This window comes from Polistes canadensis, unplaced genomic scaffold, assembly GCF_001313835.1.
Source record: "Polistes canadensis isolate GaletaPanama2010 unplaced genomic scaffold, ASM131383v1 scaffold_0, whole genome shotgun sequence".
Lineage (NCBI taxonomy): Eukaryota > Metazoa > Arthropoda > Insecta > Hymenoptera > Vespidae > Polistes > Polistes canadensis.
In genome coordinates this window covers 402,355-418,577 of record NW_014569547.1, presented here as the reverse complement: position 1 = coordinate 418,577, position 16,223 = coordinate 402,355, and the positions used below count along the sequence as shown (strand labels likewise).

Below are 16,223 nucleotides of genomic sequence, written 5' to 3'. Positions count from 1 at the left end.
TGTTGACCCGAACAAGAAAAAAAGAAAAAAAAAGAATATATATTTTCGAGTCAAACAAAATTACGACTTTAATTAGTTTTCGGCCATTTCAGACGAATAAAAAAGAACGCTATCGCGAAAGAGATTAGATTTCCGTATGAAAATTTGCAGAAGTGCGAGAAAACGAAATGGTTTTAGGGAGTGTGGGGGGCCTGATGGGGATGAGGAAGAAAAATAAAATAAAAACGTTAAACGACTACGCGTTATTTTATAAAAATAGTGAGTGTCTTGAGTGGTGGTAAGGAAAAAAACAGTATTAAACAAAAAACTAAATATATCGATACCGTATAACGCGATATATATGTATATATTTCATATATATATATTTTTGCGAGCGTCTTTGATAACATTGGCCGACAAGAAGAAAAACGCGAATCGAAGTAAGCTCTTCTTCGTCCTTTCCATAAAGAGCGGGAAAAGTGGAGAAACTACTTGCAAAGGGAAAGAGAACCAAGAGCATAGGAGATAGAGAAAGGGTATTTGGATTGGTAGAAATAAGACAGGGGAATGAGAGTAAGGGAGAGATATAGTAACACGAATGTTACTCGGTTCGGTTCGCGTGTTAGTACACGATGTCGCCACGGGTCACGGTGGCGCTGTGCCGCTGGCGCGACGCTCAGTCCGCTACGGGGTCGCGAAGACTACGCACGGTCTTTAACACGTTCTTCAACGATTTTACTCCTTCCGGTAAGATTCGGTACTCTCGACGACGATTTCAGACGAAGACGCGCCAAAATTATTATATATATATAGTAATCATTTTTGAAATATATATATATATATATATATTAGTGTTTTCTCTGTGATACCGTGACATATCGTGACACGTTATTGACGATCATGCTTTCGTGTTTTATTACGATCAATTAGTGACAGTGTTCTATTCAACGACAGAGACTGCAACGAGCACATCTTTTTCTTGGTGAACAATCGAGGTGTTTTCGTGACAACTGAGAAGGAATCCTTCAACATTGACATCATTTTCTTCTTAAAGTTAGTACGTTGTTTTCTTATTTTTCTTTTTTAATTATTTATTTATTTATTTATTTATTTATTTTGGAACATTTCGAATCGTTTTTTAATATTGTTTTTTAAAGCACGTACATTTGTAAGTTTCTCTAATAAAAGTTAAGAAATAAGTTATTTAAAATAGTTCAAACCTCGTTTATGGTAACAGCTGTTAAATTTTCATGCTCTTTGTAATTGCATTCAAACATTTCGCTCTAACTTATTTATAGTTTTAACCCTGTTACCAGTTTTCCTTTATCTTTCGACTTTTTAATAACGTTTTTTTTTAATGTAATAAAGTTTTAAATTGTAAATAAGGACTTTTGATTGTTTGTCAACGAATTTGATTTAAACTGAGTTTATTGTTTTAAACGAATATTTAAGTTCAAAGATCATCGAATTAATTGTATTACCATGACGCAAACGATGTAATACAAAATGCATAATGTCTTTCTATTTACAGTTATTCTTAAGACAAACACAGTAATCGCATAAATTAGAATAAAAATTAAATAAAACAGGTGCATCGAGAATGAAAAGATACAAAAAAAAAAAAAAACTAGATTTGTATGATCCAATTATTGTAATATGATTCTCTTTCTCTTTAATGGCTTCCTCTCTTCATCGATAAGTCGGTGCGCCGCAGGTAGAATGCTTCGCAACGAACAAATTAAAAACTTTCCTTTTGCGATGAGGTAACTGAGATAATACTTTTAAAAGTGACTTTTCCTTCGTAGTACCACCACCCTCGTGGGTGATGATCGAGACAGCTAAAAGAAATGACGCGGTCGTGATGATATTAAAAAAACACGCTGGATAAAGTATTCAGTTGGAATACTTTATTAGGATCGTCTATTATAGTCGTAACTTATTTCCGTTTAGCTCGGGGCGGGCCTCAAGTCGCTAACAAACTTGCTCACGTTTCACCTGTTTCATTGTTCGAACTTTAGTAGGTCTCATAGATCACATGAATTGTTTTTCATTCCCCCTCCTTTTTTGTTTGTTTGTTTGTTTAGATCGTTTGTCCGCGAGAGATAAGAAAAAAACGATACACGCGTAAAAAAAAGAAAAAGAAGAAAAAAGAAAAAGAAGAAAAAAGAAAAAGAATAAAACATAGTGGTATTTTATTGCGACAATGTTTCTGCCAAATATACGCAGTAGTCCAGTTATCGCGAATTATTTCACGGTATTACGATTTCGGTTACGCTCGATGATGGTCCATAGTTCCCTTTTAAATCCTTTACTGCATAAATAATTAATCCTATACAATATCAGAGTATTCGCTTCCATATCGCGCTTCCACGGTACCCGACCAAAATAGGTTTGCTTTGTGAACAAACGTGGTTTGTGTTTTAAACGACGTAGCCGCACGATGCATTATGAAAACACTTTCATATCGAGTCTCTCTCTCTCTCTCTCTCTCTCTCTAGTCCGCGATATTATATTCAAAGGTAATATACCGGTAAATAATTTATCGCTTGTTCGTTAATACAAATTGGTATAAACGAAAAACGTGTTATTCTCGCGCTTACGTACCGAAGTTATATCAATTGAGTTAACTTTCAAGCTAACATCAAGTAAAACTTCTGATTAATTCGACTTACGGGTCAATTCTATTCGTTCAGTTAGAATCTTCGAAAATGTATACGCGCATGCGCTTTCCCTTCGCGTATGTGAACAGGTGTCCAAGGATCGAGAACGTATTCGTTTAACTACATATACAAATATATCCACCCTCAATTATAGCGAGCATCCCATTGTTTCTTGTTTTCTACAGCTAGGGACCACGCATGAATTCTAACTTAGGATGCATATACATATATACGCGCGAACTCGTATAAATGTATAAATGTATAAATACGAGTGTAAGCTTGAAACGATGTCGTTTCCGTAACTTACCGCTTTATCGATTAACCATTAGCAAAATTAACGTAGATATTCGTTGCTGATAGAACGACGATGGTCGTATTGAGGTTAAGGAACTTTGCGAATAAAGGAATTGCGAAAATGAATACTCGTTCGTATGTATATTCGATATGAAATCGGTGATAAAATTAATGAAACAGTGGAAGTAATATCTCTGAAACGTGACGTTGTTGAAAAAGTCAATTAACCTCGTTTTTAAAAAGGAATAGTCTTCTTCTTATTCTTCATCTTATTCTTTGTAAATTTCAAGATGAATAGGATGAGAACGGTGGGTGGTTGTAAAAGAGTAGAGTCAAGAAACGGTTATATTATTGTTCCAGGATTTAATCTTGGAATGAAGGCGATCTTGTGTTAGCCGTCGTTCATTTTATAATGGGTAGGAATGTTAAATAAGCTCTATGATGGTGCTCAACATAGCGAAAGCTACACTTAATTATTTTATGCGTCGCGTTTCTACCGAGTCCGCGAGGGTGGTACGAGAGTGAACCCTTTCCCTGCGTGCGCTAGTTTAGTTTCAAACTTTAATTAAAAAGGTAGACTCGCAATAAGGACTCCTTTCACCCCTCATCTCCTGCGGTCCTGCATCCCCACTAAAAAACGAACGAACGAACGAACGAACGAACGAACGAGCCAGCACTCTTCGAGACTCTCCTCGTACTATTTCAATTTCATTTACCTAAAATAAACAGTGCAATCACATTAGAATCCTCGAACAGTGTGTTCAAACTAACGTGCTTGTTCACTCATCGCGTAAATTGCGCAACTATTCGCTCTCGATCGAATGCTTTTCGAAAATCAAAGTAAAAGGAAATTGTGTGCAAATAATCGGGCCATTTTCGGACCGATATAAAATCACATAGAGAATACCAAAAGCAAATTATATCGACTGTAGCCCCGTTTACATTGCAAAGAATGCTCTTTAATGTATTATATTCATTTCCCGAATAAATCTTTGCCTAGAATTTTTACAAAATTAGTCTGACTGAACTATGTATTTTTCTCGTACCTTCCAAAACTACGTACGGCTCAATCAATTTAACACATTCGTTGCAGATCTGTAGAAGAGTAGAGTTATGGGTCAATGCGCATGTCTTTAGGATAGTATAGTTTTGTTCGTGTTGAGGGCAATTATAAGGTTGCTCGAAATGGACGGTGACACCGGGTCAATGTTGACTGACAATTGTGCACAATTTATGACGCGCCGTTTAGGTCGGCCAGCTCCTAACGCTAACTATACTTGTTGTCATCAGGGCATACCAAAAACCACGATTTACGTGACCGCAAACGATAAAAATGTCTATCGAGTGAAATCCGTGAATCGTGATTAATTATTTTTAAATTCATTCGTATTATTTTATTATTCTCCTTTCTCTTTCTATATATTCTTGATTTATTTGAGATTTATTCTTAACGAAATGAAATAAACCTTTAAATATAATATATATGTAAAAGCAAAGTGAACGAGTCTCGCGTTGCGGGCGTGATCGATAAACTTTTACTTTTCAACATTTTATTGCCTAATATAGATTTTGACGAAATATCATGTTCCTTCTTTCATAGGTTGTAGCAATGGGCTCCAATCCGTTTAAGTGCAGGGAATATTGATTTTGACAGAGACCATTTAATCTTATTTTATTTCCGACTGGTCGTTCGTGAAACGCGATTCGGTTTTTAAAAAATGCACAGGCACGAACATCGCCAACATTAATGTCTTTTTTTCTACGATATCGTAGTGATTGTGTGAGAATAGGAGAAGTACCAAGAACAGAGACTGGGTAGAAAGAAAGAGTAGGAGAGGAGAGAAAGAGGGGAAGGTCGACAGGTGCTCCACAACTTACATCGGGAAAACGAATCGTTTTCGAAATGAGGCCTCGCGAACGTGCAGAATGCACTGCTTCTAATCTGAGCTGCAACGACGACGACTAGAAATAGCGACGCCTAGAGCTCTTTTTATGCCCGACGCCATATGTGACACACCGGTGGTCGCTAGAGATTAGCTGAAAAGTGGTTGAAGAAGAAGAAGAAGAAGCCCTCCTTTCTCTTTCTCTCTCTCTTTCTCTCTCTGATAAAACTCCTTATCCGAAGTGAAAAATTTCTTTCTTCTACGTGCTTCACCTGGAGTCATTCGTTTGTTAAAGACGATAATGATGTTTGGATGTGTGATAATACTTTATAATATTCTTTTCTTTTTAAATGTCAACCTTACTTTTGTACATCCGTATTTTTTGAAATTCATCATCATTTCAAAATCATATTGTATTTTTTTTAATTGATTTATAATATTGTTTTAAAAACGCGAACGATCGTTTTTTTTAATTATTAATTGTAGAAAAAAAAAAAAAGAAAGAAAAAAGAATAAAAAGAAAAGAATTGTTACAAAGTTCAAGAACAAAAGCAATCAAACGAGAATGCCGGTGTACGTTGGTTGCACGTAGGTTAGATAAGAAACTCGAAAACCATTAGATCGTTACAGCACGTGGTTCCAGAATGTTAGCCAATGAGGAAAGAGGGCAAAGGGAAAGTAAAGTCGGGTGCAATACGCCGGCTAGTCGTTATCTTATTACCGATATTGCATCAGCGTTTGCCGCCCGCTTCTCAGCTCCTACCACAGTGTCCTATTCCTACTATCAGCACTCTTCTTCGTCCTGAACAAATGTTTGCACCGTGTTGCCACGAACAGATAGTGTGGTTCAAACCAGTAGACCAAGCGTGTAGAATAAAAAAAGAAAAGAAAGAGAGAGAGAGAAAGAGAGACAGAGTGAGAGAGAAAAGAGGGGAAAAGAGCTTTCTGTTTGCCATCAAGTGTACATGCGAACGCAATGAACATTCATGCGAAAGGGAATCCGTGTGAGCGTTCAACCAACCGATACTCGGGATTTCGCTCACTAATTTTAAGGGTCGAGTAGCGACTATCGAGAGTAATGGGTTGTTCTAGAGTGTTAATGAAGTTACACGAAAGAATGGAAGATTAATCAACGGATTTTACGATAACATTTGGGTAAAAACGTTTTACTTTATCGAAACATCGAACATTTTTTTTCAAATCGTATTCGTAAAAAAGTATTAAGAACGATTGATATAAAGTTACGTTAAATTTGTTTTATATATATAATATTAGATCAGTAATTTGTTCTTACGATCTCATTTAATTTACTTTCTTTTTTTTTTCGTTTAACTGCACCTGCTCGCCAACACTTTCCTCACGGTTGAATACTTACATCTATCAGAATCTTGCTTAATCGTGGGAGAACCATTACTTAATAAAAAAGAAAAAAAAAAACCCCCCACCCCGAAAAAAAAAACCCCCCACCCCGAAAAAAAAAACAAAAAAAAAAGAAAATAGAAAAACAAGTCTAAGTAAACTCTCGGAGGCGAGTAATAGTCAGAAGAGGGTGCTCCAAGAGTGTACTTGTGTGCGAACACGAGATGGAACAGCCAATAGGGATGGTAGAGGCAGGTCGAAGCGTTGGATGTTTTGCAGGCCGACTCAAACCCCATTTCGTGTATAGTGTGAGAGTCGAGCATGTGGCAATAAACAATTTGTTACGTCGAGGGTCCAGCATGCAACGTATCCTTCGTCTCTCTCTTTCTCTCTCTCTCTCTCACACACACACTCTCTCTTTCTCTCTATTTCTCACTTTTACACACGCGATATGCGGATCTTTCTTATTCCTCCCTTCTCTTCTTCCACTCTTTCTTTATCCATTTTTTGTTTTCCTGTTACATTTTTTTCTCTCTCTCTCTCTCTCTCTCTCTCTCTCTCTCTCTCTCTCTCTCTCTCTCTCACTATAGTATCGCGTCGAAACGAAATAGCAATCAATAGCAACGCGTCAGGTTGTTTTCTCCAGTACCTCAGTCCACGTAGATCGTTAAGTTCTCGATTATCGGTCCAGTAGTTACTAGACACGCAATGAGGATATCCGAAGTGAATACGTCCTGCCGTTTGAATTCTTTCCTTCCTTTTCTACGCTAACGATGAAGAAAATTTGTTATCGGAAAATCGACTCCCACTCTTTTTATCTCTCTCTCTTTCTGTCTCTCTGTCACACGATTTTTAAACTTTTTGGACGTTTCCCTCCGTTAGTTGCCGTGCTTTTTCCTCGATTGGTGCTTAATGTGAATTCGAATCGATTGTCCGGTTTTTTTTCTGTTTTTTTTTTTTTTTTGAAACTTCTTCGATGCTTTTACAATACTTTTAAGTTAATAACGTAGATAGATTATAAGCTATTTTAAAGTCGTACGAATGAATAGAGGGTTTGGGGTGGATAGGGGGGGGGGTGGGAAGTAAAATAAAGTCTCGTTCGGTGAAGCGTCAAAGAAATCAATAGAGGTTGTACAAATGACGAGTGAAACGAACTTCGAACGAAATAAACCGTTCGATCGAAGCGCGATACGAGCGTGATATTCGAATCGTTGTGATAAAAAAAAAAAGAAATAAAAATAAAAAACAAAACAGAACGAAAAAATGGGAGAGAGAGAGAGAGAAGAAAAATAAAAAGTAACGCGTCGTGCCCTTCGCAAACAAATACCAACGAATCTCCACCTGAAAGTATTCACAGCGTTCATCGGCGCATAGTAATTGCGTAAACCGCGAATTTTCGTTCGTTCGTTCGTTCGTTCGTTCATTCGTTCGTTCATTCGTCGTGGAAAAGCTCGAATAATTTGATCCTAAAACTAAAGAAATTTGAGCTTTCAACCGAACGTGAATTATTTTCCTTTTCTTTTATTTTTTTTTTTTTTTCTGTTTTTCAATTATCATTATATAATAATTGTCATTATCATTATCGTTACGATATTATAATATAATATGTCGAAAAATAATATCTCGCGTTACCGACCACACCCATTTCTCTTTAACAAATATATATTCTATCACTATTTTACTTTTAATTTTTTTTTTTTCACGATACTTTTTTCTCGATACTTTATTTCTTTTTATTACTTCTTCTTCTTCTTCTTCTTCTTTCCACGGTATTATGAGAATGATAAATCGGCAATATTAATAGCACAAGAGAATCTATAGAAAAAAAAAAAACTGCAATTTTCAAGTATCGAGCTGCCCGATCTTAACAAAGATAAGGGAGGGCAAAAAAAATAGAGAAAAAAGGGAAAAATTTTAAACAGACGCGAACGAGGAGGAGAAACTCCGAGAAAGTGTACAGGGGGTGAAAGGTTGGTAGGGTGGCGAGCCTTTTTTTTTCTTTTTTTTTTTTCGCGACGTTCAGGGACCGTAGAAAGAACGACGGTGATAACAGAAGGTAGGAGGGTGGGTGGGTAGGAGGAGATGGGGGGATAGAGACCGGTGCAAAATAAAATGAGATCGCATTATGTTCGCTCGTCGAAAAGAGCCCGAGGGTTCGAGCAGTCTGCTTGCAATGGTAAGCAGCACGTGGATTTCGCGCGCCCACACACTCACACACCTACACTTATACCCACACCTACATATACACCTCTTTGCACATGCAACACCGGCTATCTACCTTCTTGCTTTCTTTTTTCTACTTTGTTACGATCTGTTTGTGTGTGTGTGTGTGTGTGTGTGTAGGTTTATGAGTATATATGCACGTATACGTGTGTATGCGTGGCAAGTAAGCGAGGATATATAATGCATACAATGAGTACAATTTTCTCGCTTTTGATTTTTCTTTCTTCCTTTATTTTTTTTTTTCTGTGTATCGAGACTATTCGCGAAATAATCAAATGGTAAGCGCACCTTCGGTTTTTTTATTTTTATTATTATTTTTTATAATATGAAATTACGTAGTTATTGATTAAAACGTTTGAATGGACGTATATAAGTATGTATGTATGTATATATGTTGGTATAATTCAATTAATTCATGAAATTATTTGATTTTAAATTTAATGACTAAACTTTTTCTTGGGAAAAGTATATATAGATGGACAGAATTTGTATATATTCTTTAATTTTTCTCAAATTTCTAAGGAATTATTAATGTACTTTATATAATAGTGTATTGATTTGATTTTATAATCATCGTTACAATGGGTAATGCATTTTTATTTTTCGTCATCCACACTTGCATCAGTTTCTGAATTGAATATATACGTAAAATGTATACAATTTTTGTTAGAATTTTTCTGAATAGGAAATATATCAAATAATAGACGTAACGAAACAAGGAAAAGCAATATAATTTAATCATGAAAATATTGCTGCTCCGACTGGAGCAATTTTTTTTCATTCATTCGATACAATAAAAGACAAATAATCACGACGAACAAATAATAAACGAAAGTACAGATTATTTTTTTTTTGTTCCTTTTAAAAATGATTTCTTTGTTGACGCGATTCCGAATTTTCAGATTTTATTTCCGAACGAAAAATGCATACAAAGTTATATCGATCCAACTTACTGAAAAAATAAACTTGTAATATATCAAACATTTGGTTTTCATTTTATGTTTGTTTATATTACTTTTTCATTTGGCGTATCTCCGAACTATATGCGCGGTAGTATTGGGTTGGCAACTAAGTGAGTGCGGTTACTTTAATAAAAACCTACAGGTCCCCGAGGAACCTCTCTTTCTCTCTCTTTCTTTTTATCTATCTATCTATATATATCTCTATCTCTTTATACAAATAAGTATTACGTAAATATATATATATAAAGAAATTATTAACACTTTACCGACCGCTAGAATTTCAACAGCATACGCAAGTCCGACCAGCCGCTCAGCTTCAGAAATTCTACTAACAGATTCTATAATAACAGATTTTAATAATTTAGTATTTAATGATTACATACGAAACGGCGAAAATTCGTAATGTTTTTTTTTAAGCAACGTAGGCAAAATAAAAATTCGGATTAGTAAGCTTTAATTACAGACTCGTAAAAGGTTCCTAGTTAATTGTTGAAATTTTTTCAAATTGTTATATTATCCATTACACCGCGGTACATACAACATCGCCATTTTTCTCGACATTTTTTTAAAGGTTAGTCGATCAACGTGACTTCGTTACCGTCTTTACCAGGGTTTCACGAAACTCCTCCGCGAGTTTGAACGACGCTTCTGTCAGCGTGTCATGAGGAAGAATAGGAGGAGGACTTTGAGAGAAACAGAAAGAGAGAGAGAGAGAGAGAGAGAGAGAAGTTTTAGGTTGAAGGAAGAGAAAGACAGAAAGAGGAGGGTGTTCACACCCTATCCTCTCCCCCTCCCTCTCCCCCGCGGTTGAGCAACGAACCTATCCTCTGCACACTGAACAAACTCCATTAATCACGCGCCTTTCGGCGCTTAATGAAAAGGCCAAATATCGCGTAGCCTGCTAGTTCTCAAAAAAAGAGAGAGAAAGAAAGAAAGAATGATGAAGAAAAGAGAAAGAAACATGGTGGAGCTAGAGGAGAGGTAAAGGAATAGCCAATGGCTAAAATTGCGATAGAAACGACGAATCGCTTACGAAGGCAAATGACTTTTTCGTGATTCACGTCGTGTCTTCATACATCTACGAGAATCGTTAGACCGTCAAATTGATTCGATATCTTTTCAATTTTCTGATCATAGACAAAAATTAACTCTCCCGATTCACTTTTTTTCTATTCTTTGTTTTGTTATTTGGATTTTTTTTGTCCCCACATTTTGAATATTTTTTTTTTATTCTCATTTCGACATACAATATTTTCTCTCTGTTTTTTTCGGATTTCGTTTTTCCCCCTCTCATTTCTATAATCTTTTTACATTAAACAACCTACCTATCCTACTATCGTAAAATTAAGCTGGGAAAAGTAATGGAGGGTGGGGGAGGGGGAAATAAATAAAATCAGTAGGGAGGAAAATATTGGAGGAATAAAAAAAAAATATATATATATATATAATATTTCGTGTATCGCGTATAACCGAATTGAAATAATTTGTCTTTCACGAGAAGAAATAAGTCTCGCAGCGCGCGATACCCAATCTCATTCTTTGCAGTAAAAAAAAAAACGACGTTGGCATAAAAGTAGACGGCGAAAGAAGAAGTAGCAGGGATATGAGAGCTTTACGCAGCCCCTCTTCTACATGCAACCTGCATTTTATTAGAATAGTTCGCTCCAAGTTTTTTAATAGAACCGAGCTTACGCGTTTTGCCCTTTTAGAGCCTATTATTGCGAACTGAGTTCAAGGCTTTTTTTTTTTTTTTTTATTTTTTTTTTTATTTTTTTCCTCTTCCTTTTCCTTTTCCTTTTTTTCCTTGTTTTATTTCTTGTTTACCTGTGTGTGTGTATGTGTACTTGTTTTTTGTTTTGTTACGTAAAGTAGTACGCGACTGCCGGAGAAAAAGGATAGGATACCAGCTGTCATAACTACTTCTTTTGAGATTTTTGTCATACGCTCGAATAAAGAAGAAAGATATGGAGAAAAGAGAGAGAGAGAGAGAGAAAGAGAGAGACAACGGTCGATCCGTATCGCTCGAATTCGCGACAAAAACTGCGAGTTATGTTGAATCGCGAAAAGAGAAAGGGGGAAAAGGAAAAAATTAGAAAGGAAAAGAACACTGCCAGCAGAATAAAACTCCGCGAAGCAGAAAAATAGTAGGAACGAATGGAAAAGGGATACATACATACACACACATATATACATATATATTTATAATGAATATGTAGAAGATCGAGAAGACTAAAGAACTATTTTAGCAATCGTATAGCGTATGCAATATTATCAAAAAGTAATTCATGAAATATATTTTAATTAATTGCCAATTTCTGAATGGTACACATTATCGAAAATGAAAACCGAGCAATAGAATATAATCCTAAAGTAATACTTTATTAATCGTATGTTTGATTTTATAATCGATTCGATCGATTAAATATTAAATTAACCGATAAGTTTCGATAATTTTTAATACAAATGAACATTTAATCTAAAGTAATGGTAAAAACATTCTTCAATGGTAAACATAGCCACGGGTTTTGAACATTCGGAACTTCGTATCGTAGATATGATACCTCAACATGTACCGGGTGGATTTTAATTAACGACCTCGTTGTGTACCACAGCCCCTCGTGTATCGTCGTAATTCACATTCATCCACGCACGATAGCAACGCTGCTATGTAAAGCTCCATACGCATTCGTTCGTTCGTTCATTCGTTGGTTCGTTCGTTCGTTCGTTCGTTCGTTGAACGATAGTGGCCTATAAAGCCCAATGGGGATTACACGTGCAGACGCGCGTAAACCCGAGGCCGAACATGCTTGCTCGGAGTCATTTCGATGGTTGAAAATGTACGGATCAGGGAACGTGTTGTCTGATGTCGACAAATTCTATATCTACTACTACTACTACTACTACTATACGAATAGGTATATAGTCTAACACGAGTGTGACCAATTATAAGTATGCATTCAGGTCAAAAACAACAGCCCAAAAATTAAAAAATAGAGAAAAACGAAACAAACCAATGGAAAAAACTAAGGAAAAACTTGCCGAAAAGTTAAAAATTTGGATAATCCTACGTTAAATATTTATAACCATATATATATATATCACGAAACTACGGCAACACTTTAAACTTATTTTGTTGTTGTTGTTGTTGTTATTATTGTAAGCGAGTATAATTATATGGTTCGCGTATGGGAATGCAAATTGAGGTAGTACTTAAGGAAATATTAAGAGAGAAATATAGAGTGCAGAAGTGGTTGTTGCGTGGTAGAATAAGAGTATGCTCTTTCTCTCGTGGTAAATGCGCTTGCGCAAAAAGGTCAAAAAGCATTTGGTCATGTTTCGCTGCAAGGAAGGTGTTATATTCCAGTTGCCAGCAGCGGTGCATGTCGAGTTAATTGATTCCGAACGACGAGTAGAACGACGACGACGACTACGACGAGGACGAGGACGAGGACGAGGAGAACGACGACGACGACGACGACGACGATTCGCACGTGTCACACCGACATTAAGCATTACACATTGGGTTCTGCTTCGTGGACCACACGCCGATCGTCATCACACGTGCGAAACAACCGATGTACACGAAGAACCGATTTGCCGATAGTGTACGGTGTGGCCTGCTATACCGTTCGACAAAACAAAAAAATGATTCATTATAATTGACGACGCATGTTCGGTTTAATTTCTCTTGCGTGTCGATTCGAAATATTACCGATCGGGTGATGCATATATCGGTGTGCGGGATTTTATTTTATTTTATTTTATTTTATTTTATTTTATTCTAGCAAGAGGGAACCTCCTGAAACATATAATTTTCAATTCACGACGAAACACCTAATTACTATTCAAATTTGTTGAGTGAAACGATCTATGTATAGTTTATAATTTTTGAAATACAATCTATTAATAACAGAAATGATTAGAATGGGTCAAGTATAACATAGTTTAATTTATATAATAATAATAGTAATAATAATAATAATAATAATAATAATAATATACAATTGGCCAACGTGTATGAAATTAATTAGATGGAATTTAATTGTATCTCATTAAGGGTAGAAATTTCCTGATAATTCACACATATACCAATGTACTTTAGATACATATAAACATTACGATTTTATTCATTCGGGCCGCGCAAAGTATTTATCAACGTTTACGTTTAAGTAATGATTTATTGATATCGATGAATGACCAATAATTATCTTGCAATATAATTTTATTAGAAATATTAGACAAGTTGATGAATATTTTTTTTTGAATATTTTAGCAACAATTATGTCTTGTTTCGACATGCTGAGAAAAAAAATGGTTGAAAAGGAATAATACTAAGAGAAAGATGCTTTCCCCATATAACACATAACACATGAAAGAGTTTCCCTCCTGACGAATGACATCGACTTGCGTGAACCTGACTCCAAGTACTTCTTGATGACGAACGTAACGTCATTCATTGCGTGCTTAATTAACGCAAGTGCAATGCAGCTAGTGAGTGAATAAGAAAGAGAAAAAAAGATAGGAGAGAAAGAAGTAGAGTTCAACTCAGGTCATTCTTCGACTTCACGCACACTCTCTTCTTTCTTTACTTCTTTATTTCTTTATTTCATTTTCCTTCCCCATTGGAAGTATTCATTCACCATTCGAGTATTTCCAACAATTATAATCATGCCTTATAAAATCCTTTTGCCAAATCTCTAGCTAGGGAATTTAATTAACCTGTTTTGATAGGTTCGCAAGAACTTCTGATCGGTCTTTTCTGTTAAAGGATCTAATTAATAAACGTAAGAGGTGAAAAGCATGATGGATGAGATAAAACAGAGAATGAAAGAATGAAATACTGTTTGAAATTTCAAAGTGTTCTCTTTCAGCCATAGACCTAAAACTAGAACTGTTGAGATGCGCCAAAGGCGATTCCGAATTCTGAGATTACCGCCATAATACTCGACGTTTAAACTTTACCTAGAATAACTTTTAGGATTAGGTAATATTCTACCTCTGTTTTATATATATATGCGTGTAGGTTTTTATGGACTACCCGGAAGAGAAAGAGAGAGAGAGAGAGAGAGAGAAAGAGAGAATACCTGAATTCCTATTCCTGTTAGTCATGGTGATCCTTTTCGATCACCAAGGAGCGGACAGATTTCTTAAGATTTGAAAGGAGGAAACATTGAGGGCGTAGACATAAATCTCGACAACTACCACTAACAGTCTCACAGGACTATCACATTCGCGTAGGATTTAGAAGAGAGTACTGAGACAGACAGATTAGACAAATGTGATAATAAAATATCCGTTTTTAATCGAGTAGAATTTATTTATTTATTTAGTCGTATAATACACGTCATAAAACTATTCTCAAGTATGAAAACGTATGTCTTTTCTTTTTTTTGTTTTTCGAATAGATCTACCTACGTCTTTCATATCTCCGACATTATTTTCTCTCTTATCTGATAACGTAGTACGAATTACAATCGTATGGTAATATTAATCGCGCTTTAATTCGAAATCAAAATCATATATTCTTGAGTATTTCGAAACTTTATATGGGTTATATAAAGGATCGTAAGAGAAAGAAAAAAATTGTTAAACGGGCGTGGACGGTAAGATTGCTGAAGATTCGATAAAGCAAAAAAAAAAAAAACATTGAGAAAAGAGTGGGAAAAAGGGCCGATTGGGGATAAGGGGAAGGGGTGAAAGAAGCAGATGGCGTAGATTATAGAGTCGAGCGAGCGAGCGGAACACGGTAAAGCAATTTCTGTTACAAGCACACTTTCTCGTTTCCGAGCAGAGAATCTTTCGAGTTACTTGAAGGAATTTACATGCACACGTTTGTGTACGCACACACACACACACAYATATATATATATATATGTTTTCAATGTAATCGTGAAAGAAAGACGAAAAGGTTTTGTGAATGGCCAAACAAGTCTCCCTTTCTCTCTCTCTCTTTTACAACTCACTCTTTTACTCTTCAATCTATATAATTCTACATAAGCACAAGCTTATCATCACTTTCCCATGAAAGCTGTACCCATGTACGTGTACACGATATCGATTTCGCCGTCGTTAATGATAATTAAGGCCTGGCGCAACGAGATTTCGCTAATGGAACATAACGTATACGGAAATAACGCGTCCTAGGTTAAAACGCTAATGCGTGATTACCTCTATTTTTTGTTTTTTTTTCTTTTTTTTCTTTTTTTCAAACTAACATACATAAATGTGCATAGGTATTTCTTCCTTTTTGGCGCGTTTTGGAAAGTGAAGTTAAATGCGACCGAAAAATCGACACCATGAAGTTGTCGAGATATTTACGATGCGCGGGCAAAACGATTTCAAATTTACGGCATGAAGTAATTCGTAAATAAATAAATTAGAATGTACATATTTTAATTAAAACCTTTATCAATGGTATTTATTATCTTCATTTTTTATTTTATCATATTATTATCGTCTTTTCGACAAATGTAGAATATTATATTAGTACGCGAGATAATTGAAGTTATTTTTGAGGTTATGTTCGTTTTGGTACGTTAAAGAAGAATAACTTCTTACGTGCGTACATAAGTACACACACCAGATTTTATTTTATCTATCACGTCGATAATCAAAATTTTACTTTCACAATTAATGATATTTTAGAATGAATCTGTTTGAATTTGTATCGAACAAAATTACAAATAAAAATGAAAGAAAAATATATTGGACATTGTAAATTCACATTAATGAATATGTCTTTAAACGAACATTAGTTTATCAATCGTGAAAGTATATCGTATTATCTTGGAAATGAGAGTAAAATAGAAAATGAAGATAGAGATAGAGAGAGAAAGAGAGAAAGAGAGAAAGAGAGAAAGAGA

At 35.5% G+C, this 16,223-nt stretch overlaps 1 protein-coding gene across 3 annotated transcripts in view; it reads left to right on the top strand.

The window, feature by feature from the left end:
- Window positions 1–668: 668 nt before the first annotated feature.
- Window positions 669–16,223, top strand: part of LOC106785363 (epithelial discoidin domain-containing receptor 1-like) — a 110,138-nt gene continuing 94,583 nt past the window's right edge. For 2 of the 3 annotated variants that reach the window (XM_014745966.1, XM_014745790.1), the window contains exon 1: window positions 669–1,032. The gene's annotated coding sequence lies outside the window, so the exon portion shown is untranslated. Of the gene's footprint in view, window positions 1,037–16,223 lie in introns of all 3 variants that reach the window. The other variant, XM_014745877.1, reaches the window with a different exon arrangement.